The 18,666-nt window shown below is 40.1% G+C and overlaps 1 protein-coding gene and 1 long non-coding RNA gene across 4 annotated transcripts in view; one reads left to right on the top strand and one right to left on the bottom strand.

The window, feature by feature from the left end:
• Positions 1 to 18,666, bottom strand: part of LOC137177397 (uncharacterized) — a 212,021-nt gene that overhangs the window by 31,177 nt on the left and 162,178 nt on the right. For both annotated transcript variants that reach the window (XR_010926101.1, XR_010926100.1), the window contains exon 6: positions 10,695 to 10,739. This is a non-coding gene — a long non-coding RNA (uncharacterized lncRNA). The remainder of the gene's footprint in view (positions 1 to 10,694; positions 10,740 to 18,666) is intronic.
• The window catches only part of LOC137177394 (E3 ubiquitin-protein ligase Midline-1-like), a 58,401-nt gene that overhangs the window by 11,855 nt on the left and 27,880 nt on the right, over positions 1 to 18,666 (top strand). Inside the window, exon 1 of one of the 2 annotated variants that reach the window (XM_067583693.1) lies at positions 4,677 to 5,029. The exons of the other annotated variant lie outside the window; for it this stretch is intronic. The gene's annotated coding sequence lies outside the window, so the exon portion shown is untranslated. Of the gene's footprint in view, positions 1 to 4,676; positions 5,030 to 18,666 lie in introns of those variants that run through there. 2 annotated transcript variants of the gene reach the window in all.

Here is an 18,666-nt window from a genome sequence, read left to right as displayed (position 1 = left end):
GTCACGCTTTATCCCCATAATGGTCTCACCCCGAGAGAGGAGATGGAGTCCACTGCATTCCACTCATTCCTGGTTGTTAAAAATAAGACCTCTCTAAACTCAAAGTAGAGACCAGCTTTTCTAAATTCACAAAACTGTCATGGGAAAGTTGGAAACAGAAGGTAAGAATGGTGTGAAAAGTTTTGTCTAAATTTTATAAAAAGGTACCATCTAAGGTGAACCTAACAATTTCAAAAATCATTTAAAAAAAAAAAAAAAGGCAGGTTTTTCTTTCAATAGCTTTCATCTTGTATTCACAGTCTCTTTCATCTCCTGACATTACAGTTTGAAAAGCCTGAATGGAAACTAAACCTCATCTAACATCTTGCTGCTTCTACACTATGTATATAACAGCAGTACAAGGTAAACTGAGGCTTTTCTTAATGTACAAATTATGCAGAACATCTTCCTGATACTGTTTTACATCCCCTTTTGACAATCCACATGCAGAAGTTTAATCATTTTTTGTGATCAATGTAGACATTCATTAATGTATATTGCATGTCCCAACAGTTTTGTATGATCAATGTGTATTGGTGCTAATCTTATTTTGCTCAACTGAATGTGAGTTATTGAGTCTTTTGTTAATTAACTTCTATTTTCTGTGCAGAAATATTGGCAAAATATGTCTATTGTGCCTGGCAAGTCATTATGATTCTGAACTCAATACCTTCCATCTCCATTTGTGCAATGTCATTTGAAGCGCAATCAAAATATCACCAATGGCAAGATGGGAACATATAGTTCAAGGTGATAAACGGTCACTCAGCTTTGTGGTATTGAGCTAGAAGACACTTGAGGACTCAGCTACAGTACAGCATCCACCGAGAGACTTGAATGAATGAAGAAGCATTGTGCACTTTAATTCTGCAGAGTGCAGCCGGATAACCTCCAAGGGTATAATAACTGAAGGCCTGCTTATGCAATGACTGTACACTGTCTTTATCTACACTGTGGCATTGAAGAGTTATAGAAATAATAGAATTTGTGCCTGTATCCTCTAAAACTGTCTGCTGAACTAAACTTTGGAAACTTTTAATACAGAAAGTCAGTTTAGTTTCTTGTGAGCCAAAAACTGACATTGAGTTTCATTTTATGACTCATAGAAACAGAACAGGTGTCCGTTTTCTGCAATGACACACCGATATTGCATAAAGCATAGATAAATTTCTTTTTGAAATGGATGATGTTCCCTGAAAGTCACTAGCTTATGAAGAGTTTTCAATCTGAGGACACAGTTTAGAATTGTATTAATCTTTTTCTCCCTGCAGCTAATTTGTTAGTCTTGAAAATATGTAAGTTTTCTTAAAAGTCCTGTATGACCCTCAGTGGGACATTCAGATTTCACCACTCAGCTCATATTTATTCTCAGTGTATTGACCTCACTGTAGAAAAATATATATTTCTCTTTCCAAGTGATACTACCGACTGTGTTGCTTACATTTTCCTTCTCCCCATGGCGAGCAAACTTTTCATGTCCTGGTGGACTGGTGGAGAGGGTTTGGAAAGTTATTGGTCTCTCCGAGAACTGACCCGAAATGGAAACTCTTTCCTCGTCCCTTTCCAGAAGAACATTCTTTAGCTGCAGCCTCACCCTGACTGATCCCACTCCAACCGCCAGAAACACACAGCCAGGATCCCCACCACAGCACACACACTCACACACACACACACATCCAAATCCAAATATTGTGCATGAACATATTGTACTGCACAGACAGACAGACACCGAGTACAAACCATCCAAACAGTCCTGAATACTTTAGGCTGCAGATTGTTGCAGAGAGCCTTTCCTGCTTTTGCTTTTAGGGTTATAATGTTACTAATACACCATTTTTTTCCAGAGAGGGGATGTTCCCATCAATATGGATTGGCAAATGAGCCATCATTTTTGTTTAGATATGAAATCACTTATTTCCATGATCACAGAAATTTGTGATTTCTTTTTAAACTTCAAGGAACGTTTTTGTGTTCAAACTCACTCATTTGAAATTCACCGAAACGCTGAGTGGTAAACAAGCTCCATCTGAAAGTGGTAAAAGCAAATTTTAACTGACCTTACAGGAATTCCAAAAACACTTTATCTAATTGAAATCTGTACTTGGCATTTCAGTGGTGCATTCATTTTGAGACATGCTTTCTGGAACTTATCAGACCCAAACGAGCATTTTCACTTGATGCATAAAACTTAAATTTTGGGCCAGAATACCATTTCTGGCTCTGTGATTCTACAGTCCAGGATACAGGACGGGATTAAAGCCTTTGCGAAGTAGGAACCATGCTCTACACTTCCAATCTCAGGACTCATTCCCTTAGGGCAAAATGTTAGGGATTATTTAGGATCTAGCTACCAATGAGCAGTCGGCTTTCAAGCTTTAACGTCACATGGACTGTAAAGAATAATGGTTTGGCCTGATTTTTTCTTTTTCTGGCACTGTGTGGCTTTCTGTTATGCACAATTGCCAGGACTAACCATCCACAGTGAATCAGACAGAACGTGTGGTATAATTTCCAATGAGACATCTGATGAATACTGAAGATTTCTGATCAAAGATTGCAGTCAAGGGAGGGCAGCGTGCCTTGTGTGGGAGGGTAAATGACTGACTCGCATCTTGGAGATTAAGTTAAGCTGCTTCTCTAAAAAAAAAAAAAAGTAGGGGGGTTGTTTTTATGAGTAGTGGCCAAAGCAGCTGAAGTTTCAAGGTAGATGGAGAGAGGGGGAGACAGCAGGGAGACATTAAAATTACAGAGGGTGAAGTGCTGCTGAGGACGGGTCACCGATGCAAAAGTGGAGACAGACGAAAGTTAATACAGTAAATTCACAAATACTGGCATTTATTTACTTAAACTGCAGAGAGGCCTGTTTGAAACAGGCTTGCATAAAGACAAACATTTAAATAGCTATTTTTCATTATGGATTTGTATCTTTATTTTATCATATTTTAGTGAAAAGCCTCCCCGTTTTCTGATCTGTTCCATTTGAACAGCATTTTTATCACAAATTCAGCATCTACATTTACATCGTACTTATTCAATCACTGCTGCAACATGTCACACCACAGTTTTGACTTGAGTTTGTCTGTTGAAAGGTTATTACTAATTAACTGTAGTCTGTTCTACTTTGCTGTTTTGTTTTTTTTAATGCAGTGGTAAGTTACCATCAACGACCCTTCCTGCACAGATGCTTCACATTAAAAGCCTTTCAACAGCTCAAAGGTCATAATGCCTCCTTCTCCTGGTAGGCTTTTAAATGTAGAGTAGGAAAAAAAGTGTCGCACACTCTGGCTCTTTTATTTAGTCGACGTTTCGGCCCTGAAGGCCCTGAGGTCCCAAACCTCATCTAAATAAAAGAGAACTGCATATGGAGCCAGAGCGTGCAACACTTTTTTCCCACTCACAAGTCTACTTCCAGTGATCAGCACCTCACTACAACCCCTGGTGTGCTTTACTTTCCCATAATGTTGGCTTTTAACGTAAAATACAGAAAGTTGTGAATTTGAGTTTCATTGATAGTAGCTGAACACTGAAAGAAAGCACGACAAAGTAGAAACTATGAGTTGTTGGAGGGTTGATATCAGGTTGGACTGGTGTGAAACTTGTTGGCTTGGTGAGGGGGCTGGAGGTGTGGGGAAGCGGTTAGACTTTACCGGCTTGCTAACACCAGCCACTGATCAAGCTACCTTCAGGAATCACCTGGGTTTTCACTGTGAGGACAGAACTTCTGGGGTACTACGTGCATTCATTGGAGATGAGCTAGCTTTTCGTTGTCAATAAACACCTCTAAATGAAGGCAGCATGCTTGTTGAATTACAATGTCCTGTTTTATGTTTCTGCATACATAAACACAGAAGATGTGACGGGTGGGTGTAGAGGATTTGGAATACTTAAAAGGCATCTTTTATGCAGCTTTGCAGAGTAACTATTAATCACATTTGTTCTTGAGTAATTACTTCATCAATGTGTATTATGTAACGAGTTATCCATTTTCTAAGTAACTTAACAAACCCTCGTAGTCAGGTAGTGTGATATTATTCAAAAAGAAAGGTTCTTGCACATATGCTGATTTCTCTGTTTCCCAACATATTGCAACAACATATTGGCCGTCCGTGGGAATTCGCAAGGAAAAGTTGAACGAAAGTAAAATCTGACCCAGATGTCCGCTAGTGCCGGTGAAAGGTTCTCACCCAAACAGGAATTTCTTGAATTTGTCAGTCATGTGGCCTTCAATTGAAGTCATATTTGTTCATTCACATTATTTGTATACCAGCTTTTGAGCATTTAAGGTTAAAAGGGATGAAGCTCACAGCAAGCTCTCAACCGGCATTTGTTTGCATATACACACACACATCCACATATGGGGCTGCACACAAGCATATAAACAAGGACAAGTAGACACACACACACACACACACACACACACACACACACACACACACACACACACACACACACACACATTTACTCACAGAATGTCTATATGGAGACATCTGACTACAAACTCACACGGCCGGTCCAGACCCCGCCCCTAGTGGTCCAGTGATTGGCCTACTTAAAGACAGGGCAGCCCACTGGTAGATTTGAATACAGGGAAACAGAGAGGGAGGGATGGACAAAAAGGAGGAGGGGAGGAGAGACAGAGAGAGAGGCGGTGCACTAGTTTGTGCCTGCTCTCTCTCTCTCTCTCTCTCTCTTTCTCTCTCTCTCTCTCTCTCTCTCTCTCTGCTGGGTCAGGATGGAAAGGCTTACACAGGCAGGGGAGGAAACATGTCATGAGAGGTGATGACACAGCCACGGAGACGTATCCACATCCTCACTGACTCCCAAGTTCGCCGCTCACCGCTGCTTCTACTGCCGTCGCCGCTGCCGCTGCTTCTACATCCCACAGAGGAGAGAGAGAGCCAAAGATAGCCTCCATTCTCTCTCCCCACCTCTCTCTCTTCCTCTCTTTTTCACTTTGTTTGTGGATGATGGGATTTTAATCATGTGGAAGGTAAGAGGAGAGGAGAAGGGAAAAGAGGAGGGGAGGTTGTTTTGTTAACTTATGCATACTGTATAAGGGGCCTGTATCAGTGGGAGTTTGTGTTCCTCTTAGTTTACTTAAGTCTGAGAGTCCCTGGGGGATTCCCGCATGCTTTCACCCTACCTCTCAGTGGAAATGAGGAGTGGAAGCGATGAGTGCCAGCATTACTGGAATGATAATGATAGAGCAGTGGCTTCGGGACTCAGCCAATGAGTGTTACAGAGCCATCTGTATCATGGTCGAAGAGAAACTTCTGCAGTTGCTGAATTTACATTGTAACAAAGAGAGTTTTTTTAGCCATATGGCGTTTATGATTATGAATGACTCATTTATTCCTGGTTGCTTTAACTGTCCTTGAAGTTCTGGACAACTTCAGATTTATAAAATTTGTAATTTTATGTCTTATTCTCTATGTTAAAATGTGTGGTCAAGCTCAAAAAAAATGAGTTGAGTGTGGTTGGAATTTTTGGTTTGCTTGTGTTTTTTTGTGAAATTTGTGTCTTATTGCAAGAGCAGCAGGGTTGTTGACTTTGAGATTTTTAAATATTAAATTGTGTGTGTGAGTGTGTGTGTGTATGTGTGGGTGGGGTTACATCGCGTGAGAGTCTGTTTTGTGTGACCCAATTTCAAAGAGCCACTGTGTGTGTTTTGGTGGTGCTTGAAGACCAAGACACATAAAGACATGAGACAGTGCCTTGAGGGATGCTTAAAATGTGTGTGCACTTGAGTGCTGGAAGTGTGTGTGTGTGTGTGTGTGTGTGCATAAGTGTGAGTGAGTGGCTTGAAAGGTCCCAAATGTTTGGTCATTTTTGCACTTCTACAGAGAATTTGACAGTGTTAATTGAAGAGCTAGAGAGGAACAGACACATTTTAGCTTCTTCTTAATGTGTGTATGTACAGTAAACGTAACACACTTTTATGATAAAACACCCACATGGCACAACTCTGTTACTTTGTGTTTTTACAAGCCTCCCAGAGGTCATATTATTCAATTTCACAGCATCTCCTGCGAACCGAGGCATGTTTAATATGTATCTGTGCATGAGTGTGTGAGTGTGCATGTGTCTAGTGTGTGCCGAAGCGTGTGTGTGACAGCTGGCTGCCACAGGCTCAGTGCTACTACTGATCCTGCTCACCTGCTACGGGTCACCGGGATCAAGAGAATCTAGAGTTCAGTGTTTGATCTGCAAGACAATAGCGAACTTAAGGAAGGAAGGCTACTGTAACTGCTGTACGACAAGTTTATAGTACAAGTTCAAGGAATGATGAGTGTAACTTAAAGGAAATGCATAAATAGAAGAGGCATGTGTTGCTTCTATGACAGCTTCATCAGATTTTAGTCCTAAAAACTGCCATTTATGTGTGAAAAGATCAGATGTGATTCACAGGGAGTGTGGAAATCATATATAGTGATTTATTGTGTGAAAAGTAAGAAAAAAGTTTCCCTCATCAATAAAAAGTTTAGTTTATATGACACTCTGTCCTACATATCTCCTTTGACAAATAGTAACTGTAAGAACAACAAAAGGCTTTGTCTGAAGCTTAGTTTGTAGTTGTCACGATGCCGACCAATATAGCAACAATAGTATTGTTGCTGTTTCTTTTCCTGTTTCCCTTGACATGTTTCAGTGGCATTGTCAGCCTGGGCGGGCTTGAGAAAAGCATCTTAGCTCTCAGATCCTTCTTTTTTTTCTCCCCTCAACCTGAAGATTGTCTGTGGAAACCATGCAGACAAATATAGCAAAGAAGTGGTATTGTCATTCCGTTTCCTGTGTGGGATACTTTAGAGAAGTGTGTTTTCTGTCAGTTTGTTTAAAAAGCTTCGCAGGACGGGGAAGGTGCATCCATGAGCTTGTTAAAAAACCCACACAGTTGCCTGAGTGCTGTTGCTTTAATCACTTGGACAAAATATTTTCAGGAAAACTTTGTTGCCTGTTGCTGATAGCGTTAGCCACCTACGTTACCCAAAATATGCTGTTGGTAATAGCATTAGCCACCTACGTTGCCTCAAAATATGCTGTTATCTCAACAGCGTGTAGCTTACATGATAAAAAATGGGGAGGTGTAACTCACGCAACTCTTATCGCCTCCTAATGGGTTAATTTGATCTTCAAAGCGTCAGCAGTCGCCCACTTCAGATGCTTGAGGGGAAACTGCTAATTGCTATCTAAACATCCTTCAAAAAAAAAAAAAAAAAAAGGACAAAGACAAACTGGTATACTTTTTTTTTTTTCTCACTCTCTCTTCCTCCCCCTATTTCCACTCCAGTTCAGTTCATTTTATTCACCCCAGTGCGTTCTTTAATCACCAACCGAATAAGTTCAGAGTGCAATGTTGCCATGGAAACTTCAGAAATTGTGACAATGAGCACAATCGGTTCAGTGAGACTTGGCAGCTTGTGCAGTACTGTGGTGAGGATAAGTGGTTCCTCAAACTTTTTTTCTTTTTTTTTTTTTTTTTTTTTTTACAGTTGTCAAGAGTCTCTACAGTACAGTACTTTACAAATCTCAAGTGCGGTAATACCCAAATGTTTTAACATCTGAACTGTAAATATGTTATCGTTACAGTCCATTTTGCACTGCATGATTGTGTCACTTTTCTTACAAAGTCATTTCAGAGATAAAGGCAGTAAAATATGATATGCATCAAGGGCTTTGGTTAACCTGCAGCAGACCGGCAGATGTTAGATCAGATCACAGATCATTTTGGAATATCCGCCACTTGAGAGGTCTCTCGAAAGTTCAATATCATCATGTTTTTAATGACATTCCTTCCCTTCTGATTCTGTGTAAACATATCACTTCAAGTCTCACTTTGCTCTGAAATGTCATACTCAAAATATGCAAGGGTTCAAAATCATGTGTAATTGTAAGCATATTGCAAAGCTGTGCATATGTTAGGTATTATGACATGCAATGTCCTGTGTGATTTAGGTTAGCAGGGTCATTTTTGGCATTCTCAGGTTGAACTGATGTCACATGAGCAAAGAAACAGGTTTCTTGAGACGATGGAATCAAATAACTTCAAGCTAACTCGCTGTAAACAAATCCTAAAGTATTTTTTGTCTATTATTAAGAACTCAAATCCTTATTTTTATTAAACTACTGCAATTTTCCAGAACTGAGTGTGTCTTTATGTAGTGCCTGTAAGTTGAAAGCAAGAAAGAATAAGGCTTGTTCATTGCATTAGAGCAGTCGTTCTCAACTAGTCTAGCCTCAGGATCCACATTTTTCCTCAGTCATTAAGTCGCAACCCAAATATTTGAACGGCTCTAATTTATTTCACAAAAAATGTCTTCATGCACTGTGAAAAACATGAACAAAAATGTGCAACAAAAGTGCAACTAGAGCTAAAAACCTAATGAAATACAAAGGCAGACTTGTCCTGAATTATAGGCATATATGCTTTTTAAACAAGTTTAAAACTAGTGATGCTCATCAAGTTTCAAGAATCTAAATTTAAATGTGGCAGATTTTACCCTATCAGGGGATACATACTGAACAGCACTGTGTTCATATATATTCAGTAGTACTTTACTTGAACCCCTCATCATAATGCTGACATAACAGACCTAAGTTTGGGGGACCTAATTAATAACTGGGGATGCTTTTTGCTCCTGACAAAGGTCGCGAAGTCTGGGATGATAGTAGATAAAGCAACTCTGAGGTTGTAGTTAATGTCCAATCTGTTCCTCTGCTTTGTCTTCAGCTGGACCAGAGCTGAGAAGCCACTTTCACAAAGATAGGTAGTGCTGAATGGTAGGATGATTTTGATTGCATGGGTGGCGAGGGATGGATACTCAGTCATCACAGCACTGCACCAGAACTGGGGGTGGCTTACCTCAGTGAATTTCTTTTTCAGTGTCTGATCACATGAGAGCTCCACTAGCTGACGCTCTTTGTTGCCTGGTTAACGTGATGCTTTCAATATTGTAGGGATCGCACACCCAGTTGTCATCTCCGTGTTTTTCTGGGAAGTGGTTGTTAAACCAATCTTGCAGTTTAGTGAGATGTGCTGTGCCTTTTTTCTTCAGAGCGTTTTTGCCTGTGGTGTCCAGTCATTGTGCCTCATGACAAGCATTGGGAAGCATGTCAATCCTATTTTGGGAAACAGGGTTTGCCCACAGTGCAGTCTTTTTGAACGCCTTGATTTTTTAAAGACTGTTCAAATATATTGTGTCCCCTCCCTTGCACAGACACTTTTGATGTGTTTAACTGTTCAAACACAAATAAGCAACTTGTGCAAACCACACATCATTGCTAAACAGGTCAGGTACCTTTCCCCTCGAAATCCACTGAAGTTCTGCATAATACAGCACCTGTATATGCTTACTGCCCGGGTCTTTGCATAGCTTTTGAAAGCACCAGTTGTTCTTGGCGCTCCGTTTAATGTGGTTCACCACTTTGACGATATCTTTCCAAGTTGAAGTAATGGCGCCATATCCTTGGCTGCTAAGGCCTCTTGATGCAAAATAAACAATGGTTCCATGTCACCATTGGTGCCTTTTCAATGAATCATCAACCCTAGATGATTTCCAGTCATGGAGACGACGCCATCAGTTGTGATTCCGATGTATCTATCCCAGCTTAGGCCCGCCGAACCCAAGTACAAATCCATAGTACTGAACACGTCCTCTGTAGTTGTAGTGGTGGGAAGATAAACATAAACAAGTAAAATTGCATGGTCCTATCTGTGAATTCGTCCATCTGTAATGCATAGTGAACACTTGCCTTGATGTGACCTGTGGTCTGTTGTTTGATGTTATCAGAAATTTCTTCAATCCGCCTACTTATGGTATCATTTGACAGCAGTATGGTCTTCAGTTCATCTGCTGCAGATTGATCCAGCACCTCTCTGACCATGTCAATGGCTGCAGATAAGATAAGGTCTTCTGGAATGGTGTAGGACTTCTTGGACTTTGCAATATGGTGAGCTACATGGTAAGATGCACAGAGTGCCAGCTCTTGCTTTGAACATGATGTTAGGCACTTTTGTGATGCCCTCAGCATCACAGAGTTGTCTTTGAAAGTACTCAACAGGTTTTTCTTTATAAGCAGAGTGTTTCATTTTTGATGGCTTCATGCTTCTATGTGCCAGCACTTCGCTGCACACAACACACTGAGGTTTTGGACCCTCTCTTTTGTCCTCAATGTAAGAAAACCCTCAATGTAGTCGGTGTCATATTTGCGTTTCGCCATGTTTACGATTGCTGGAATGAGTGCTAACTACTGATGTGACAACATTAGTTTTGGATGTTACTGTCATGACAATGCTTGCAGCAAATGGCTACTGCATGTGCACTTGGTCATGGGAAATGTATGTCCTTCAAAATAAAAGCGTAACATCAGAAATTTTGTAGACTTCAAAATAAAAGTTTGACTTTTTATCCCTCTACTTTCTTTTTGGCTGGACCAGCCACTGACCAGCCCTATAACCCAGAATGTCTGTCACAGTCAGTCACTGACTGACTCACTGAGTGACAAGTTACGCAACTGGTCAGCCGACAGAATGTTGGAGTTTCCCTATCGGCTGTTGCTCTTTCAAAATGAATTGGCATGAACAGTTTCAATAATGTCCTCAGGGGGCCTTTACAATGGAGCCCCTAAATAAGTTTTAAAAGCACACATTTACTTACCAAAGCATCTCATACGGAGGCTCCGACACTGACAGGAACACCAACCTGCAGAAACAGAGACATGATGGAGTTAACAGATAATGAGAATAGTTATAATTAGAATAGTTATAATTAAAATTAATTAAGTTCTCTGTCAAATGACACATCCCTCGATATGAGTGAAAAGTATTGTTCTTGCAACTGCATTTATACCCTTTTTTTTTACTCAAACTTTGCTTAACTATGTCATGTGATATACTACTTCAGTACACTTTAACAAAAAATACCCTATCACTGGGACCACTACAGAAAATTGCAGATGAACATTTAATATCCAGGAATTCACATTATAGATCCTACCACCAACTCTCCCTGTAACAAACTCAGCCACAGTTTCACATGTTGACCATACACAGTCAAGCCATATACTAGGTTTTGACCTAGTCTTGTTTTTTCACACACACATCTGTTACCCACTCAAAAGGTCATGACCCACCAGTTAAGAACCATTGCACTGGAGTCAAAAGGAATAAAACTTGAAACAGGGGGATTTGCATTGAAAACAAGTTGAAATATTCTTGCTACACTGCAAGATTTCTCTTTTTCATTTCTTATTTTAGAAAAATAAGACAAAGTAAAACTATAATAATACTTATTAAGACTTTGCAGACCTTGCAGCTGCACTGCATGAGGGATGGGATGCTGCATGATTTTGATTCATCCTTATAGTGCTCTGTTCATACGTGCATATTATGCACTAGATTCTCGCTTACCTCATCCTTTCCAACTCTTTGGGGCTGCTTTCATATTGAAAACATTTCATTATCCAATCAAAAATGCAACGATTATTTAGTACTTCAGGGAATAACCAAATTTAATCACTTTCATCTCAGCTAAGTGCATATTTTGAGGCAACATTAATGCATTATATAATAATTGTGATCATGGACGGAGGCATTATCTAAATTTGCAGTCTATTAAAAAGAAATATAGCACACATGGGCCTATCAGTGAATGCTCCATCATCCTGAACGACCTCCCCCAGGTAATACTGTCTCACACTGCACAGCTGAGCACAGTTACAATGTGTCTTCAGCATCAGCACATCTATTTGCTAACCATGACAATCTCACATTACGCTAAGACATGTGAGCAAACTGATATACCGCAATACTTGAGCTGGGTTTTTCTATAAAGAAGAGGTACAAAAGTGAAACGGAACCGACCTTGAGGTTAATCATGAACAGCTTTCAATTTCTGACATAATAGCTGTCACTTTGAACTGTTGCAGTGCAGTAAATTCCAGCAGCATGGTGCCTTATTCAAGCTACAACAAGCACTAAGAAATATTTTCACCTAATATTTAAGGCTTGTGTGTGTGTGTGTGTGTGTGTGTGTTGTGGGTGTGAAGATCGTTCACCCTGATGAAATATGTCCTTGACAACACCAGATTTGTTTTTGTCCCCTATAATCTCCGACCCCCAAACATCACATCTAATTTCACATGCGGCACTGTCCCCAATCTGGGTCACACAAGCAAGATGCCAGACAGACCCCATCCACACACACTCACACACACACACACAAAATGTCACCCTTTATCATAATCACTAATAGCTTCGGCATCCCGGATAACGACCGGCCAATCGTGTTACGTGTGACTGACCGCTTCGGAACATGAAAGACCGTGATTGGTCACAGCCAGTATGGTCGGAAGCGGATTAGGGATCAACGTGGCAGGGTGTCTGGAATCAGACAAAGACATTATGTGTGCATGTGTGTGTGTGGCAACAGTTAGTGTTGTTAACTTGTTAGCGATCAAACGATCAAATGCCGCCTCGCACTGTACATGGGAGGGGAGAGGAAGTTGAGAGGGAGACAAGAGGAGAAGGGTGGATATGTGGAGAGAGTGGGAGATGAGATGAGAGAGATTTGACATCTAATACTCCTTTGAACGGGACATCTAAAGCTAGAATCTTTTTTAGCACAGTCTAAAAGTGGAGTTTGGACTTCTTTAGCTTCAACTCTGGGCATATTCATCACCAAAGTATACTTTTTCGTCTTCTGTCCTAATTGGCGTTACAGCAACTCCACCTGCAAGCCAGTATGCTGTAGCTAAAATGAGTTTTTTCCACTACTTGTGCTGCAAGATTAATCACATACTTCCTACAAGCAGTGCCCAAGTCAAATATTTTGCAAGGAAATGCTGTAGAAAAATATTTTCTCACATAGCAGCGGAGCATATCAGCACTCTTTCCGCATGGCTGCATCTATACAGCGTATGGAAGGTGATAAAAAAAAAAAAAATCCTTTTTGTAAAAAAAATCAATTTGCAAAGGAAGTTTGCTGCAACCTTGGCCCAGAAATCATGACCCTGAAAAGACAACTAGTTCTCTACCACTCCATGAGGTCGAGGGTTAATCTCTCACAGCGCGTTATCCGCTGCTATGAAAGCAGATTATGTTTTTTTTTTTTTTTCTGGATCGCAAATCCCATAAGCAGTTGAGGGATCTTTAAAATTCTTCGACAGATTTGAGGTAAACAAATGTCAAAAGGTCTAGATGTTGGGCTCCATAATTCACTGAAAAAAAAATTAATAATTTAATTAGTTTTTTTCACAGAAATATGAATAATTGAGCACCGGTTCTTTCTGTGTGTGTCCCTGCTGTGAAAGTAGGTAATGTCTGTGGGTAAGTTTAAACACGGGATTTTAAAGATGTCAACATATTTGCAATTTGCTGTAAAGAGCTGAAATTTTCATGGTAAAATGTGCAATTTTTATTTGGCAAACCACTATGGTCACTTTCAATTATTTGGTCCACACCGAAGGCATTTCAGACCAGGTTTTCATCTCAAATTCTGACCATACAAGGTGTTTTTCGGTCTGAAAATGTGACATTATGAGGACTGACAAGCAGATACCATCATGTTTACATGCCCAGCTTCAGATGCTTTGCCCTCTTTCACTTGGTTCTAATATTTCGCTGTGTGTTTGCAATTTTCTGCCTCCTGTGAATTAACAGAGAGAGAGAATTGGAACAGCGCAATCATACAGTGACACACACACACACACACACACACACACACACACACACACATACACACAGTGTATGCTGATTATGTGAGCCAGGTCAACGGGGATGACCTACTTCTGCTCCGTGGACTGCCACAGCCGCTCACGTCAACTCACCAAATGGACCCCTCCAACCCACCCCTGAAAAGTGTGTGTGTGTGTGTGTTTTTAAAGGGGGGTTAAAATAGCTTTTGGCAGCTTAATATAATTATTTTTTGAGTGATTTTGCTTCACATCATTTACCGGGAGTGATCTGGCAATGGAATTACTCACCAGTGCCATGGAGGAGTATCGTTTTTTTCAACTCAATTTGTAGACCTATGAGCGGCTGAAATATTCATTTTGCTGAAAAGTTGAAACAGAAATGAAATTAAATTCCCCTGAAGCGGCGTGTAAAGAGAAAAAAAAAAAAAACACGTAGTGAAAAGATTTAACTGTTAAAACAGAGGAAGATTTTTTTTATCTGCGGTATAATTATAAACAATTATTAACAGTATGTTATGAGCGACTCCATATTTTATGTAGAAGTGCAGGGAACCACTCACATTATTTCCCCATTTCAAAAACACAGACTCTCTCTCGCCTCCGCTTTTGTCTGCAGCATGCTCTTGTCGAATCGGTTTTTAGAAAATGGATAGAAAGAGCTCCTATGAAAATTTTAACAGCTTAAACTATGAGTGGAAGGGAAAGCCGCAACCTCCATGGACCCAAAGTTAATGAAAGATTTAGAAGTAGAGCGCAGACTAATGGGACAGTCGCCCCAAATATAAACAGGAAGAGGGATCAAAAGTTGACAGTGGCTTAATTTCTGAATTGCTTCATTAGCTGTATTCATAGATATGCTCATTTCTTTACCATGCAGCCAATAGGCATCCTTTGGTTTTACACCGACTGAACAACTGGACACTAAAATGTGTTCAGTTGCAAAAGGTTACTCGCTGACATTTATGGATCATAGAACACATAGCAGGTTTTGTTTCAAAATACAACACCAGCTATTTGAGAGTAGCATCAGGGCAATGACATTTCTACCCCTCAAAATAGAAATGTAGCATTTGGGACTTCTGTTACACACAGCCTTGTAACAGGAGAGAGGCAGAGAAATAAAAGCTGTCAGGAATAGAAAGAGAGGAAGAGGATACAGGAATGACGATCCCTATAATTTGAGAGGACAGGCATCGCTACCGCGCACCTAAAAATGACATACATCTGTTTTGATATCGTTATGTCATCTGTGTGGATAAAGTCAAAGCCGCGCTCAGAGGTTCACCACATCAAGTCTTTTCTTATACAAGCAGTGCTGTAAGAGAGATTTGCTGCCTTATTTTCTATTATTCACAAGATGATTACCAGAAATCACTTCGTCAGTACTTTAACGCTCTCATATAATATGAATGACAGGCTTGAGGTTGTGTAGTTTCCCCCATTTAACTTTAGATATGTCTTTTATATTAAGACACACATACACACACACTGCTTCAGCATGTAGAGAAACCCAAAGCTTGCCTTGTTTGCTAAGCTATGATTGGACAATCACAGTTTGGGGAGGGTTTTAGCAACAGTCAATTGCACCAAATTGAGCTAAATACAATTAAAAAAACACATGTATATGACTACTGTTTACAGATAAATAGTATGTTACATGAAACCTATTTCTATTTGGTAAAGAATCTACTGTTATTGCTCACATGCAGAAGCTGCAGGGAAAAAAAGAGGCAGAAATAACACAGTGGAGGATTCTTCCACTAGTCATTCAGCTTTATATTGCCCCCCACTGAAGAGTATTGGTACTGACGTTTCAGCGGTGCCAGCACAGGAGAGACGAGCCTCTCACAAACAGTGGCAGCTCTGACAGTCATGAGGCATAAAATGATGGTGGGGGAGAAAAATAAATAACCTCATCTGGATTTTATCAACTTCCTCCTTCTCCAATCTGAATTCCCCCCCCCCACCTCATTTCTATTCTTCTCCTCTCCTCCTTTTCCCCTCAGTAACACTCCTCTTCCTCCTCCTCCTCCTTTCTTCTGCTCCCCCGCTCCGTCACCTCAATGCACGGTTCAACAGTGTCACCTATGGTGTGCTGAAAGGCATTTCACCCTGTCTCACCTGCCAATTTGGATTTGTGTGACTTCTGTATGCATGTCTATGTGTAAGCAGAAATTTGGATTCATATGGGTTTCTCTTTGTTAGAATGAGGCGGATTTATTCTCTTTATCCTTTAGTGGCTCCAGGTGTCCCTCCTGTCAAGCAGAAACGTGTCAGCGCTCCATCAATGTCAAACTTTCCCCGGCTTTGTCTGTACCTTTTTATTCTCTGTACTTTCGGTAAAATGCTATCTGCTGTTTACGATGCTCGGTTGACAGCTGCATAAAATGACCTTTCCGCCTCAAATCTGCTTCAGTAACACACCATCCATTAATCTTAACTTGTTTTACTTTAACCCATTAGTTAATGTTCATTTTAGCTTAACGCTCAACCTCGACCTCCAGACTATGAGGGACTTAATGAATCGGTGCATTTTTTTGCAGGCAGTGAAATTGGGTCAACCCTCAATAAATGATCAGTCTCCTACATGAAATGTGATCACTTTAATATCAAACAGAGGTGAATATTTAGCATTAGAATTCCTGCGAGTTTCCATTTTCCTTCCATTTTATGCTTGACATTCAGAACATCATCCCTGTAGTAAATCAATCAATAGCCTAAAAACATTAAAAACACATCTTCCTTTGACAACTCAACTCAGCTCTCCAAGTTTTACAGTTTACTGGACCGTCAACAAGCCTCTCAAGAAACACCTGAGGGAGGCTCTGCTGTGTATTTGCGTGGGTGCGAGTGAGTATCGATATGTGAGGACATGCGCACAAGTGTAAATGTGATGAGTGTCTGTGAGGGTTTGTCGGGTTCTCGGTCCCTCACACACCCATTTCATTCCATTTTAAGCATGAGATTGCTGGATCACTTCCATCTTCCTCACTCAGTTTCTGTCCTCTCCTTCTCAGTATTATCTCACCCATAGTTGCTTCATTTCAACATTTTCCTTTTTTTTTTTTCAAATTTGAAAATAAGGGATCAAACTTGTGCGACTCACATCAGTTTTTTCACCGGATGTAAAATGGTTTTTGTGCACGATATTTTACCTTCTATTTTGTGCAGCTTATCTGCACTGCAAATGAATGTTATCTGGCCTCAAATATCAGCGGTGACAAAAGTGCTTGGACTGCAGAGAGCTCAAGTGAGGATAGTTTATCTGCAGCACTTGTGGGGTTTTTTTTTTTGTTTGTTTTTTTTGTTTTTTTTCCAGAGGATGAAAGGAAACCATGCATAAAGATGGCCAGGGAACAAATAGGAGAGATATTCTGAGTGTGTTAGTCCACTCAGATGCACAAAAGCCTTGAGCTCAGCAAACAGTGACATCTGCTGAAAATACCACACGGTGGGAATAAGAGTGGATTATCTTATATCCTGCCTCCGAAATAGATAAAGCATTATAGCTTTTTATTATTATAATCATCATCCTGAGCTGTTGAAGTCTTAGTTGTAGAATTAATTGCAACATTTTTATAGCATTTATTTGCATATCCAGAATGCTTTTATTGTATTTTCAATACTTGCTTTTTCAGTAATCAATTTTCTTCATTTTATGGAATAAATGATCCTATTTTTTTTTTACATATATAGCTGGTGTGAAATCCTCATTATCTGCCATAAACTGACAGTTTTTTTTAATTAACAGCCCTCTGTCTTCATAAATGAAGGAACAAAGAAAAAAAATATGAGTTTCAAAGTAAAATTTTGGCCACATAATAAGGCTGAAACTGAAATAACACATCATACACATCTTTGCACACCATATTGTCTTAGCACAATTACTGTACAAAATGTAATAATACCATAAAGAAAACAACAGACAGCTCCTCTTCATTGTCTATTCAACATCTAACCTCACTGAGACCAGGACACACACTGACAGCATGCAGAGTCAGACAGAATTCGAGATTCAGCTCCTCTGCAGGGGGAGAAAAAAAAAAGAACATGTGCACTAATTACAGATTGGCTGCAGCTGCCACCGCTGTGCCAAGTATCAACACCACACCTCCACTGTCACATCAGCGCTGAGTGTTAGAAACCGAATCTTAGATGTATTAAAATGATTCTACTCCAAGATTTTCCTGTAATGGTGTACTACACAAAACTCTCTAGTCACTCCTCTTTTGACTAGGAGTTACACTGATGACATGCAGGGTCAGATGGAAATCAAGGTTCACCTTTTCTGCTGGGAAAGAAGGAACGAGTACTAATTACTAATTGGCTGCAGCTGTGGCTGCTGCAGACGCTTTCTGCGCAATCAATTAGACAACACAGTCAACAACATGTGGGATATAATATAACACAATATGCAGTAGCTCCTTTCCTCCTTTATTTAATTAATTTAATTCAATACTCGTATTTCATCACTCAGTGCTAAGATCGAGACAGACAGCCATTAGGGCAAAGTTTCTTTATTTGTGTGTGCCAATACCGTTAGCATGGTTTGTTTTGAAAGCTCTTCCTTGATGGTGCGTTCAATAAAGCGACAGCATCTGAAATTTTAGAGTCTGCTTTTAAACAGGAATCTTTTTAATCCGAGCCCAGTCTAAACTCTCAAATGTCACTGCAGCAGTGCAAATGTATAAATAGATAGGGCAACAGTAGGATGTGGATGAAACCACAAGATAATAGTAGGATTGGCCTTCAGTCTGTGGTTAAGTTTGTCAGCACCGCTCTCCTTCCCTTTTTGGGTGGTCTAGCAGCATATTGTCTTCTTTCTAGTATATACTTTCTGTACTAATTTAGTACTTTACAATTACACCTTGGTGTTAATTGGTTTTTTGTGCATTGATTCCCTTTTTGCATAACACTTTGGACATAGAGATGACA

Source organism: Thunnus thynnus, chromosome 24, assembly GCF_963924715.1.
Source record: "Thunnus thynnus chromosome 24, fThuThy2.1, whole genome shotgun sequence".
Taxonomy (NCBI): Eukaryota; Metazoa; Chordata; class Actinopteri; order Scombriformes; family Scombridae; genus Thunnus; species Thunnus thynnus.
The sequence above is the reverse complement of the archived record's forward strand: the minus strand, read 5'-3'. Positions and strand labels throughout refer to the sequence as shown.